Source organism: Mobula birostris, chromosome 8, assembly GCF_030028105.1.
Source record: "Mobula birostris isolate sMobBir1 chromosome 8, sMobBir1.hap1, whole genome shotgun sequence".
Taxonomy (NCBI): Eukaryota; Metazoa; Chordata; class Chondrichthyes; order Myliobatiformes; family Myliobatidae; genus Mobula; species Mobula birostris.
The window spans coordinates 123,664,633-123,679,205 of record NC_092377.1 but is presented as its reverse complement, the minus strand read 5'-3'; the positions used below and the strand labels follow the sequence as shown (position 1 = coordinate 123,679,205).

At 42.7% G+C, this 14,573-nt stretch overlaps 1 long non-coding RNA gene across 2 annotated transcripts; it reads right to left on the bottom strand.

Moving 5' to 3' along the window:
* Nucleotides 1–1,199: 1,199 nt before the first annotated feature.
* LOC140202306 (uncharacterized) lies at nucleotides 1,200–14,442 on the bottom strand. Of its 2 annotated transcripts, none has more exons than XR_011887065.1 (3): nucleotides 14,328–14,442; nucleotides 6,202–6,309; nucleotides 1,200–2,283 (listed from the first exon to the last, which is right to left on the bottom strand). It is a non-coding gene; the product is annotated as an uncharacterized lncRNA (long non-coding RNA). The 2 variants fall into 2 exon arrangements; XR_011887066.1 differs by lacking the exon at nucleotides 14,328–14,442 and adding an exon at nucleotides 7,864–7,932.
* Nucleotides 14,443–14,573: the final 131 nt, after the last annotated feature.

Genomic DNA, 14,573 nt, shown 5'->3' with positions numbered 1-14,573 from the left:
GAGCAGTTTCAAGTTCCTGGGTGTCAAGATCTCTGAGGAACTAACCTGATCCCAACATATCGATGCAGTTATAAAGAAGGCAAGACAGCGGCTATACTTCATTAGGAGTTTGAAGAGATTTGAGATGTCAACAAATACACTCAAAAACTTCTATAGACGTACCGTGGAGAGCATTCTGACAGGCTGCATCACTGTCTGACATGGAGGTGGGGTGTTGGGCTACTGCACAGGACCGAATGAAGCTGCAGAGGATTGTAAATCTAATCAGCTATATCTTGCGTACTAGCCTACAAAATACCCAGGACGTCTTCAGGGAGCAGTGTCTCAGAAAGGCAGCGTCCATTATTAAGGACCTTCAGCACACAGAGCATGCCCTTTTCTCTCTATCACCATCAGACAGGAGGCATCTGGTCTCGCTGTTGTGTTCAAACATCCCAGTCAGATGGTTAATTGGTTTGTATTTGGTGTAAGTAGGGTGCAGGGGAAAAAGCGATGCTATGGGATTAATGAGAGCCAGCATAGACCGAGAGGAACAAAAACCTTAAATATCCTGAGGAATTAGAACATAATTCAATCAAAATCAGTCAGACAATTCCATAACCGGAGGCCTTGCATGAACTATGAGTTCCACAATTTGCCGTGGGCCAGATCAGAGGTATTCAAGTCCGTCAATCATTAAAGTAACAACAGGTCCAGTTGCGATGGCCGGAAACTCTCACAGGCGGAGTTGCAATTCCCTACTAAATTTGAATCAATAAAGATTGCTGATCAATTTCAAAGCCATCTCTGCTCGCTGTGACCGTCAAAACATAAAGCATGGAACAATCATCACGAACTCCCTCAGCCCCCGATTATTCTGTGATTTAAGTTTTTGAGTGCATTCTCCAGCAGATTGAAGCCACGGAAAGCACCCGGTGCAGAAAAGGTAACTAACCGAGTACTAATAACCCGTGCTGTTCAACTGGCTGGGGTGTTCACCAATATCTTTAACCTCTTGCTTCGGCAGGCTGAGTTGAACACCTGCTTTAAGCAGACATCAGTTAAACCAATAGCTAGGAAGAAGGTCCGGTAGCAATGTTATCCATTGCGATCAAATGTTTTGAGAGGTTGGTGATGAATTGCTTGGATCCTTCATTCCTTCACTTGGATTCGCTTTAAATTACATGTCGGCATGAAAGCTCGAGAGTAGATGCCTTTTTATTTACTCTCACACACATCTGTTCGCGGGTTCAAAGATACAAATAGAAACATAGAAGGCTAAGTGAGTCAGACAGAAAAAAATGCATCAGGTTATTTCGATAACGGTGGTTGCTCTTTTTTGCTTGCTAATAGATAGGGTGATCATAGTACGCCAATGTTTCATCAGATGTTGCAGAATTGTTAACATGTATTGGATGATTATTTTCTTTATTTTGTATTTTTTTTTCTCAGCTCAAGCTGGTAAAACCTGGCTAAAAGTGCCTAGCCAAGCACATTCATTTCTCAATTGTTAGAACATTTTGGAGCATTCTAGTGGTGCTTAGTATCGTGACATTATGAAGTTTTATTGTGTTTGCCTATTGTTTAATGCCACTGGGTAGAGGCATTGGGATGATGCCGGTGGTAGATTTTTCTGACTGGACAATGTATAACCTGCTCATGTTCCATAGACGTTCAATTTCCTCTTTTAATTCAGCATATTTCTGATGTTCTTCACTTACTGATTTTTTGTATGTTGTGTGTGGTCGGAATGTCTATATCCATTAAGTAAGTTGTTCTTGTTTGTTTATCCTGTATTATTATATCAGGACTGTTGTTATGGATTGTCCTATTTATAATAATGGATCGGTCATAATATAGTTTGAAGGAATCTAACTCTAAAACTGGATCAGTCTTGTATTTATTGTAGGGTATCGTGTCTTTTATGTTTATATTTTAAATCAGAGTTTTGGTAAACGACGTTTGCCACTTGACTGTGCCTGTGCAAATAATCAGATTGAGTTAAACTGCTGCAGGATCCTGTAATGTGTTGGATTATTTCTGGTTTCCCTTGGCATTTTATACATTTACCTTCTTGACTTTGCTGGTCTTTTATTATGTATTTTGATAATATTTTGGTCATCCACCTGCTTCAGTATTGCCACAAAGAGCACCTCCCCTTTTCTGAGAAAGGGTTTCCGACTCTGATCCAGGCGTTTCACAATTCCTTCTCGACATCCAGTCTGCTCAGATCATGGGAATGTCTTGCATGGCGAGTGTTTCTCTTCTATATGTTGACTTCTGTACAGTGAAGGTTTCTTCTTTCTGCATTGGTTTGAAATAGATAAGGTATTCTTAGTACTGTACACCAAATCTTCATCAGATGTAGCAATTTCACAAACATTGGGCGTAGTTTATATATATTCAGACCTTCCATAACCATGAGCGCGGGACAGAGTCAAATGCTCTTTGCTAGTCAATATGAGGCTATCAGGGAGGAAATTTGAATCATAAATTGGAAACAGATGTTCTCAGGGTTACGTACAGAAGACACGTGGCAAATTTTCAGGGAATATTTGCACAGGTTTCTGCATAGGTACATTTCAGTGAGGCAGGGAAAGGATAGTAGGGTACAGGAACGGTGGTGTACAAAGGCTGTTGTAAATCTAGTGAAGAAGAAAAGAAGAGCTGACAAAAGGTTCAAAAAACTAGGTAATGACAGAGATCTAGATAATTATCAGTCTAGCAGAAAGGAGGTTAAGAAATTAGGAGAACAAAAAAGGGCCATGGAAAGGCCTCGGCGGACAGTATTAAGGAAAGTCCGGAGACATTCTACAGGTATGTGAAGAGCAAGATGATAAGATGTGAGAGAATTGGACCAATCAAGTGTGACAGTGGAAGAGTGTGTATGAAAATTTGATTCAGTATTCACTATGGAAAATGATCTTGCCGATTGTAGGGATGACTTGTAGCGGACTGCAATGCTTGAACATTTAGATATTAAGGAAGAGGATGTGCTAGAGATTTTGGAAAGCATCAAGTTGGATAAGTCACCGGGATCGGATGACATGTACCCCAGTCTACCCTGGGAAGCGAGGGAGGAGATTGTTGAGCCCCTGGCGATGATCTTTGCATCATCAATGAGGACGGAAGAGGTTCCAGAGGTTTGGACGGTTGCGGATATTGCTCTCTTATTCAAGAAAGGGAGTAGAGATAGCCCAGGAATTTATAGGCCAGTAATTCTTACTTCGGTGGTTGGTGAGTTGATGGAGAGATTCCTGAGAGGCAGGATTTATGATTATTTGGAGAGGCATAAGATGATTAGGAATAGTCATCATGGCTTTGTCAAAGGCAGGTCGTGCCTTACGAGCCTGATTGAATTTTTTGAGGATGTGACTAAACACACTGGTGAAGGTAGAGCCGTAGATGTAGTGTATATGGATTTTTGCAAGGCGTTTGATGATTAACCCCATGCAAGGCTTATTGAGAAAATAAGGATGTATGGGATCCAAGGGGACATTGCTTTGTGGATCCAGAACTGGCTTGACCACAGAAGGCAAAGAGTGATTGTAGACGGGTCATACAGGGAGTTAGATATGGCCTTTGTAGCTACGGGGATCGCAGGGTATGGAGGGAAGGCTGGTGCAGGGTTCTCAGTTGGATGATCAGCCATGATCATAATAAATGGCGGTGCAGGCTCGAAGGGCCGAATGGCCTACTCCTGCACCTATTTTCTATGTTTCTATGTTTCTATATACTGCATGTGGACCGACAACCAGTGTATTGCCTCAGGGATCTGTTCTGGGACCACTACTCTTCGTGATTTTTATAAATGACCTGGATGATGAATTGGAGGGATGGGTTAGTAACTTTGCTGATGACATAATGCTTGGGGTGTTGTGAGTAGTGTGGAAGACTGTCAGAGGTTACATCGGGACATTGATAGGATGCAAAACTGGACTGAGAAGTGGCAGAATGAGATCTACCCAGATACGTAAGTGTCGGTGGTTCATTTTGGTAGGTCGAATATGTGGCAGAATGTCGCATTAATGGTAAGAGGTTCAGAGGTATCTTAGGTTCCGATCCATAGGACACTCAAAGGTGTTACGCAGATTGACTCTGTGGTTAAGAAGGCATACGGTGCATTGGCCTTCATCAACCGTGGATAGAGTTTAAGAACAGAGAAGCATTGTTGCAGCTATATAGGACCCTGCTCAAACCCCATTTGGAGTACTGTGCTCAGCTCTCGTCACCACAGTACATGAAGGACGTGGAAACCATAGAAATAGTGCAGAGAAGATTTACAATGACGTTGCCTGGATTGAGGACCATGCCTTATGAGAATAGGTTAAGTCAATTCGGCCTTTTCTCCTTGGAGCGACGGAGGATGAGAGGTGACCTGAGGTGTACAAGGTAATGAGAGGCGTCGTTCTTGTGGATAGTCAGAGTTGTGTTTTTTCCCCAGGACTGACATGGCTAGCCCGAGAAGGCATAGTTTTAAGGTGCTTTGAAGAAGGTACAGTGGAGATGTCAGGCGTAAGTTTTTTACGCAGAGCGTGGTGAATGCGTGGAATGGGCTGCCGGCGGCGGCGGTGGAGGCGGATACGATAGGGTCTTTTAAGAGACTCCTGGATAGGTAAATGGAGCTTAGAAAAATAGAGGGCAATGGGTAAGCCTAGACAGTTTTAAGGTAAGGACATGTTCAGCAGAACTTTGTGGGCTGAAGGGCCTGTATTGTGTTGCAGGTTTTCTACGTTTCTATGTTTCTATGACAACATTCAAGTTTCTTACAATTCCTCCATGTTTCATTAAGGATTACAGATCCTATTAGCTGTTATTATTCACATAGTTTCATAGCCTTACGGCATCCTTTCTGCTCTTCTGTAACTATATAATGCTTATCTAAATGAGCGGTGACTAGTTGCGAGATTTATGATGTTACAATTATGATATATAGTTTGGAGGAAATGTTTTGTTGGATCTTTTGTGATTTCTCGCTTAGGTTAGAAACATGCCTTATTTTATTCTAATTTATTTTTCTTTCTGTTTGTATTTGCACAGTTTGTTACCTTTTGCACTCTGATTTTCCGCCGTTTTGTTGCGATCTTTCATTTATTCTGTTATGGCTATTGGCTTTACTGAGTTTGCCCACTGGAAAATGAATCTCAGGGTTGCATATGGTCAGTTATATGTACGTTAATTATAAATTACTCAAAATTGAATTAAATGTTCAAACGTGTTTCTTATTATTTCAGAATCTGAAGGTTTCAGTTTCTGCAGAGAAGCATTTAAACGTTCCTACATTTCTTTGATCGGGCCACCGGTGGTCACTAGTGTGGTCGTCGCTTTGTTGCTGGTGAGTGTGTCCAGGAATGAGGTAACTACTTTGCAGAATGCGTTCCCCACATCCCTGCCACTGCAGAGTGTGAGGATAGGGACGGGCGGGGGGGGGGCGGGGGGTGGTGGGGAGGACATCGACTCAGACCATGAGAGGCCTGGGTCGGGCATTTTCATGCCTTACAAGCGTTAGAATAAAAACATTGCAAATCACCATGCACACGCCGCGCCCCCCGCCCACCCCGTCCCTGCCACTGGAGAGTGTGAGGATGAAAGCACTTCAAATCACCAAGCAAATGCAGTCACCCACATTTCTCTCGCTTGACAATCTAAGAAGAACATCTCCATTCAATGCATTGGAGGAGGGGGCGGTGGGGTGGTAGTGGTGTTGGAGTGTTTCGCTAGAGGGAGGGGTGCAAGAGAGGTGGAAAATGTGTGTGTGTGTGGGGGATGTAGTAGAGAGAGAAGAAAGAGTTGGAAACGCAATAGAAAAGTAGGGGCAGCGAGCGGAAGGTACGGTGCAGACACAAGAGGGACGCAAAGGTGTTGGTGAGGGGGCGAGAGAGAGAAAGGCAGGGGGGAGGATAAGGTTGTGGGTGGGAGAGACAGATGGATGGAATGGGAAAGATGGACGGCGAAGGTATGAAGGTCGTCTCAACAGAAACTGAGAAGTATATGGTCACCAATTGTAGTTATCCCGCTCTAGGGCCTTTAGCCCTTCGGCCCATCACGTCCACGCTGATTAATCCAAATCTAATTTTCCCGCAGATTTCTTATAAACAACATCTCCGAGAAAAGTGATGGTCCTCTAAGGTGCCGGAAAGGCATCCCAGTGTGTGAAAAGTAAGTTCTAACAAAGTAAGTGGAGAGGAAGCAGCTGGAAGAGGTTCACAGTCTCATTGTTACCATTGAAGTTTAAGACGTCTAGACGCTGGAAGCAGAATCAATAAGGAAACGAATCGTACAGGACTCCTTGTCGGCCACAGTCGGATAAATACATCGTTTGTCGAATACCTTGGAAGGAATTATGACAATTAACTAATCACACTGGCTATTGCTATACACGAATCTCTTTATTGTGGATATAATGCATTGTACATGTGACATAATAGGATTACGTGCCATTCGGCCATTCAAATCTGCTCCATCATTTCGTCATGACAGATCGATTTCCAGACCCAAACTCCGACCTTCTCTACACATCCCTATATGCCCTGACTAATCAAGAATCCGCCCATCTCTGCTTTACATATACACAAATGGTTTGGTTAAAACGTATGTATCAAACTCCTTCTTATCTAGACCTTTACCTTTTCTATATATCTTCTCCCAGCTTCTTACTTCATCCCTCCTATCTCATCCACCTGCGTTGTCCTATCACCTTCGGGCTTGTCCTCCTACCTCTGTACCACCTTCTTATTCTTACTTCCCCCTTTCGTTTGCAGTCCTGCTGAAAGTCCTTGGCTAGAAATGTCGACATCTTATTTCCACAAATGCTGCCGAACCTGCCCAATTATTTCACTGTTATGTGTGCATTTCGAGGAACTATCAGGATGTTTCCTGAAACTGAATGTTTTCGTTACCTGGAGAGTTGTGATTTTCAGAGGTTATTCTCACTGGAGCTCATGAAGAAGCATACAAAACCTGAACGGGATATATTCAGTACATAGTCAGAGTCCTCTAAACAGGATTTGTATTTACAATTTTTTGTGTGTGGCTTTCCCGCCTTCATAGCTCAAAAACGAGCTAAGAGTCACGTTGTATTAGCTTAATCTATTAGACAGGTTAGCTTGGAACAGTATGCACAATTCAGGTATTACAGACAGCATGCAAATTTTTTGACGAAGATGGAGAGGACGTTAACATAGAGGTTGCCTGGAATGGAGATTATTACCAAAAAGGAGAGTTTAGAGGAACCTGGATTATTTCCTCTTCAACGTCAAACACTAACGATTTTCGTGATTTTCATTGGGCGAAGGATTTATCATTTTACGACCCACTGGATTATTATGTCCAGTGCGTATCAGGTTTCCTACCAACTAATACTAACTGGTCGACCAAATAACACGGAACGGAGGCAAACGTAAAAACAACATCCCACCTCTCACCCTAGATAGAGTCAGCTCTCTCAAATGGGAATAACAACTTCCCACCTCTCACCCTAGAAGAATTAAGGATCACAGCTAAAATCCAACAAAGCTGCTGGCATAGATGTGATTCTTAATTAATTCCTTAAGCATCTTGGACCTAAAGCACTCCATTGGCTTCTGTCCCTTATTAACTGTTGCCTAAGATCATTAAAATTACCTAAAAAGTGAACAGCCAAAGATGTTGCTCTCCTAAACCCCAATAAAGACCCCAAAATTCCTAAAAATATTACAGACGGATTTTCCTCCTCTGCACCCTCTATGAATTCTACGAAAGATCCATACTGAAAAGAATATCCCCCTTAGTCGAAGGTCTTGTAACACCAGACCAAGCCGGGTTCAGGCCAGGCCACTCTTGCTGCGGTCAAGTCCTGAAATTAACCTCGTATATTCAGGATGGATTTCAAATGTGGCAACTTACAGAGGCAGTATTCGTTGACTTATCAACAGCATACGACATTGTGAATCGCAGAGGCCTTCTACCGAAAGTATCTAAAATGTTAAAGAAGGAAACCACAGTCAAAGTAATAATTAGCCTCGTAGAAAATCGCTGATTTCATGTAGAAATGAAAGGAATTAAGAGTAGGTGGCGTCCACAAAAGAACTGACTACCACAGGGAGCATTTGGCACCTCTATTTAATGTTTACACAAATTACCAACCAACCTTTCCTAACACACGCAGGTTTATCATTGCAGATGACCTATGCACAGCAGCACAAGCTAATTCTTTCCAAGAAGTTAAAGTACGACTTACAGCAGTCTTCGAAGCAATGAAGCAGTATTATGAAAAATGGTCACTGAACTCAAATACATCAAAAAGTCAAGTGTGTGTATTCCACCTAAGGAATCGAGAAGCAGCTCAGAAACTCAAGATCTTCTGGTGTGGGAAGAAGTACGAAAATCACCCGACTCCAGTTTACGTGGGCGTGACACTGGAGAGGACGCTTTCATTTGACACCCACATCCAAAAACTCCGAGGGAAAGTTGGCTCTCGCAATTCTCTCTTGGAAAAATTAGCAGTCAAAATGGGAAGAAATATTCTATTTTAACTTCATCTGTCCACCGGACTTGCTTCCAAAATGCATCAGGCTTGTTTAGATGTTCCTTTGAACCTTCTGAATAGAAAAGGTATGCTTGGAGAAAAAAAATGCAAAATTTCATGAGCAGTCCCAGACTCCAACTGTTAAAGGTTGGGGTGGATCGATCATGGTTTGGGCTTGTGTTGCAGCCAGTGGCACGGGGAACATTTAGTGGTAGAGGGAAGAAAGAATTTAATCACGTACCAGCAAATTCTGGAAGCAAACATCACACCGTCTGTAAATAAGCCAAAGATGAAAAGAGGATGGCGTCTACAGCAGGATAATGAACCTAAACGCACCTCAAAATCCACAATGGACTACCACAAGAGGCGCAAGCTGAAGGTTTTGCCATGACCCTCACAGCCCCCTGACCTAAACATCATCGAAAATCTCTGGATAGACCTCAAAAGAGCAGTGCATGCAAGACGACCCAAGAATCTCACAGAACTCGAAGGCTTTTGCAAGGAAGAATGGGCGAAAATCCCACAAACAAGAATCGAAAGACTCTTATCTTGCTACAAAAAGCGTTTGCAAGCTGTGATACTTGCCAAAGGGGGTGTTGCTAAGTACTGCCATGCAGGGTGCCCATACTTTTGCTTCAGGCCCTTTTCAGTTTTTGTTATTTTGAAACTGTAAAAGATGGAAATAAAAACAAGTTTTCTGCTTAAGATATTCATGAAATGTGTCACCTTTAACTTTATGCCTTTTGGAAATCAGTTCATCTTTTACTCGCTTCGCTGTTCATAGGGACATAAATTTTGACCAGGGGTGCCCAAACTTTTGCATGCCACCGTATCTACATAGCTCAAACATTCCCCGGACAGCTCGTCACATGTATTCACAATTCTTTGCTTCAACAAATTACTCCTTGGGCTCCTTTTAATTTTGTCTCCTGTCAGTTTAAGCCCCTATCCCAGGGAACAGATTCCTTCCAACACCACTGATGATTTTATGCAACTCTATAAGATTAGTCGACTGTCTCCTATGCTCCAAGGAATAAAGACCCAGCCTGCCTTATACTTCCTTATACTTCCATCTACCGAGATCTAGCAGCATCGTGTGAACATTTTCGGAAGAGTTTCCAGCTTAACTTCTTCCAACAAGGTGAACAACATTGAACACAGTAATCAAATGAGAACTTAACAATGTCTTGTAGATCAGTAACATGGCATCCCAACATGTATTTGCTGATAGGTAAATGTGCCAAAGAACTTTTGTTCGCTGACTATTAGTAAACAGTCAATATATAGAACAAAATAGTAGTGTGCGGAAGAAGCTCTTCGTTCCATGCTATTGTTCCATTTTTTTTATTAAACTTAACCCAACATAGCCCTTCATTCCTCATTAATACGTCTGCCTGTCTGCGTCCTTCAAGGGCGTCGTTTATTTGTGGCTACCACCACCACAGTTTCGCGTTCCTTGCAATTTTCACCAGCTGTGCTTTAGAAAAAAAAATAAATAACCGTGGCACTCTGGTACGTTTTCCTCCAGTCACCTGAAGGGTATGTCATCTGTTATTAGCCATTGACGCACCAGAGATAAACGCACTGCGCGCCACACGATCAACACTTGTTATTATCTTGTATACCTCTATCAAGTTGCCTCGAATCTTCCTTTACTGAAAAAAAAAGAAAAGCCCTACTTCGATCAACCTCTCCAGATAAGATATGCTCTCTAATTCCGGTCTCTTAAGATTGTTTCAGCCGGGAGTGGCAATGGGGTCAAGCCCACACTAACTGTTAAACATTTCCAATGACTTGAGCCTAAAATAGCCTCTGACAACAAAGTCCGCACCTGGCTTTCACTTGTGGCGTCGTTACTAAGCCCGGTGAAACCATTTCCACAGACAGGAGAAGGGTTACTGGCTCCTTAAAACCAGTCGCTTCCGGAAGGTGGGTCTCGTCAGCTGTGGTTGGCAACTCATCCAGGAGAAGGAAAACTAATCTCAAACCTCCGCTGCCTTGCAGCTATACCCACACATGGAGAAGACTTCGGGAATGAACTCCGAGGGAAAATCCGGTACTGGAGTCCCTAACGAGTTCAACACTAAATGGTTACTCCTGCGACACTGCTAGAACCAAACCAGTATCAGTCTTTGCTGTTCTTTGGGTTCATCAATGCGTAGGGGCTGCGGATGGAGGCTGGCTACGTGGAAATAGTTTGCTCTCCAAATTGTACTGCCCAGGCTTGCGTCTCTGGATAGCTAGTAGATAATACCCACAGCCAACTCTGACCGACGGCGGCCCCCAATCCAGGCAGCATCCTGTAAATCTCCTCCGCACTCTCTCTAAAGTTTCTACATCCTGCGTATATAAACCCAAAGAGTATTGAGTACAGTAATCCAACTGGCTAAGCAGAGTTTTATGAAAATTCAATGTTACCCTGAGGCTCTTGAAATGAGTTCCCCGACAAATGAATGCTACTTCAGCATTGGTCGTTTCAGATGACTATCATAAAACTTAGAATTAGTTCCAGGTTGACGTCGTAAAATCTTCTTTCTTGTGGTAGCAATGCATTGTAATACATAATAAAAACTGAACGTTCAAAATTAGTATTACATATTTCTATATAAGTAGTGGAAATAGAAAACAAATCAAAAAGGGAAAATATTGAGGTCTATCACTGTAACATTATTCATTGAGAAATCTGGTGACGGAGGGGAGGAAGCAGTTGGGCCTAGCTCAGGTAGCACCTTTGTTGGCATGGGCTCTGCATTTCCAGGACACGTTGTCTTCCTTAACAGTGATAAATGCATCCAGATGGAATATATTTAACATCCTGTGCCCACTGCCTTCTGGGCTGAGAACCAGTGGTGAAGAAATTTTCCCCATTTCAGTTCTCTTCCGAGGCTATAATCCATGGTTCATAACTGTAATAATCAGGAGGGTCTTCCTTGTATTTCGTTTTGGAATTTACTCGTTTACATGAGAACTTCCCTTAAAATTGAGCTGAAACTGACAAAATCTTTATCCCGTAATACCACCCAAACTTTTGGTTCCCACCCTGCATAGCAAGAATAACATGCTTAAGGTAACGAGATTTATATTGTACACAGTATAATCCATTAAGGTCAGCACTGCTTGCTCTCCTGCTGAAATCACCGTCGAAAGATTTTCTCCATTATGATTCAAGATAAAACTGTATCTTCCTGTACTAAATTATGTACGGCAAATAACAACGAAGTATGAGAGGATCAGCTGATTGGGAGCAGCTGGTATCACAGATGTTCATGCCCGAAATGAGGGCACCATGAAAAGACGAGCTGACGAGTGTTCAGGAGCAGCGTGTTCCAAGAAGGATAAGGATAATAGGTAAAGGGAACTACAGATGTCCCGTGGGCTTCTAAATTTATTCCAGAAGTGTCATAACGTGTAGTAAATTTTAATGAAGGATAACTTCGAACTAGGCTCTTTAGAATGTAAAGATTCAGGGAAATGTTCAAATAAGCGACCAGGATGGGTCAGCGGAGATATGAAATGTTCTTATCAAGCAGGGTCAAAGGTCAAGGATAATCTCTAAGCTTTATATCGTTACATGATAAAAAAAAAGTTTGCAACTAGGGAGATAAAGTTCCACTGAGGAACAGTTGTATTCTGATCCAGTGGTAAAGCAGAGGTATGATGAGAAATAGGTTGTGCAGTTTTGTTTTTTTTTTTCTTTTTCTTTAACCGAAGAGACTAGGCCTTTTCTGAAGTGGGATCTGGACCAGGCACAAATAGGCATCCATTAGTCTCGTGATACCATGGATTTGCGCCTTGGAAGGTTTCCAGGGCAAGGTTGTATGGAAGACCGGCCGTTGTCCATTCTGTAAGTCTCCCCTCTCCACGCCACCGATGTTGTCCAAAGGAAGGGCACTAGGGCCGATACAGCTTGGCACCGGTGTCGTCGCAGAACAATGTGTGGTTAAGTGCCTTGCTCAAGGACAGAACACGCTGCCTCAGCTGAAGCTCGAGCTAGCAACCTTCAGATCACTGGACCGACGCCTTAACCACTTGGCCACACGCCAACAGTACTAGGCACAAAACCGGGCTGATAAATGGCAGATAGTATTTAATGCAGACAAGTGTGAGCTGTTGCAATTTGGATGGACCAAAGAAGGTTTGTCCTTATTTATGATTTAGAGATACAGCGAGGAATAGGCCCTTCCAGCCCGTCAAGCTATGCTCCTCCAGAAACCGCTGGCAATCGTGATTAACTCTAAACGAATTGCGTGACAATTTACCAATACCAATTAACATACCGGTGCGTCTTTGGACAGTGGGAGAATACCGAGATTCCTTACAGAACAGCACCGGGATTGAACCTCGAACTTCAGAACAGATCGAGCTGTAATAGCTTCGCTCCAGTTTCCAGACTACCATGGGGCTACATGATATTCTTACACGGTGCGTGGTAGGGCACTGCGGACTGCAGTAGAGCAGAGGAATCTGAGAATCAGATTCATAATATCTTTTAAGGTGGCATCACAGAAAGATAATCCGTAAGGAAAGCCTTCAGCACACCGACAGTCGTGACGCTGGGAGGTTGTGGTGAAGCTTTATAAAGCGTTGCTGGGACCTAATTTTAATGTTGTACCCACCTATCGGAAAAGTATCAGTAAGAATGAAAGACTGCGGAAAAAATACAAGGGTGATGCCAGGACCTTAGGACCTGAATTACAGGGGAAGGTTGAATACTTTCTTCTTTACCCTTTATTGTCGGCAAACAATTGATACTAGAACGTACAAACATCACAGCGATATTTGATTCTGCGCTACCCGCTCCCTGGTGTACAAACTGATAGTAAATATTAAACATTTAAATTATAAATCACAAATAGGACATAGATAATGGAAAGTAAGACAGTGCAAAAAAAGAAAAAATACGAGAGACTGGTCCGGACATTTGGAGGGTAGGGTGCAGATCTGGGTTAGGATCCGTTCAGCAGTCTTATCACAGTTGGAAAGAAGATGTCTCCAAATCTGGCCATACAACTCTTCACGTTCCCGAGCCTTCTCCCGGAGGGAAGAGGGATGAAAAGTGTGTTCGTTGGGTCGGTCGTGTCCTTGATTATCCTGGCAGTACTGCTCCGACAGCGTGAGGTGTAAAGTGGGTCCAGGGACGGAAGATTGGTTTATGTCTTTTTTTTTGAGACTTTATTCCATAGCGGATAATAGAAAGGGGAAATTTGATATAAGTATACAAAATATGAGGGGCAAAGGTAGTGTAAATGTAAGAACTTTTTCACTGGGTTTGTGTGAGACCTAAAATAGGGGTTATTGTTTAATAGTGAAATGTGAGATAATTACAGTGAACATGTGATGGAACTAATTCACCCAGAGGGTGGGAAGAGCTTCGCACGAGCTGTCACTGGAAGCTGGTTCGATTTCAAATTTCTAAGAGACATTTGTACAGGTACACCGATGGCAGAGGTATGGAGGATATGGTGCGGGCACAAGTACATAGGTCTTTGCGGATTAGTAGATCGGCACGCAGATTATGGGGCAATGGTTCTGACATACAGCGATTTAGGAAGATTTAGAAGTTAAACATTCAAATACGCGTGAGGTGATTGCTGAAGCATGGAGAAAGATATTTGGGTCTTCACGAGGAGCGGCGATATATCGGAGGACTTGAGAGTAGCATATTTTCCTTTGCTCAAAAGGCAAATTAGAATAATTGACGTAATTATACATCAAGATGTCTAGCCGTCAGTTAAAGGAAAGTTATGAAGATAATGCCCAGGGCACATGCCACATAAAGCATCCTTCAAAAATCTTAATCATGTTTTTAAAACATCTAATATCTTCAAAAGGTCGTACTTACAGTCCTGAAAAAAAAACGCATCTGTCTCATCCCTCAATATTCTCTCCAAAGACCTCTGATAAATAATATGACTCATGCTGGTCTGTAATACATGACTTATCCCTATTTTCCTTTGCAGAAATGTTGACTCTTCCCAGGTGACCTTACTTGTGGCATTTGGATAGACAGCTGTCCTGTCGTCTGGGTGTGTACGCAACTCACTGCGGTCATTTTACAGGAAGCATGATGACGCCCGTTAACATGTTT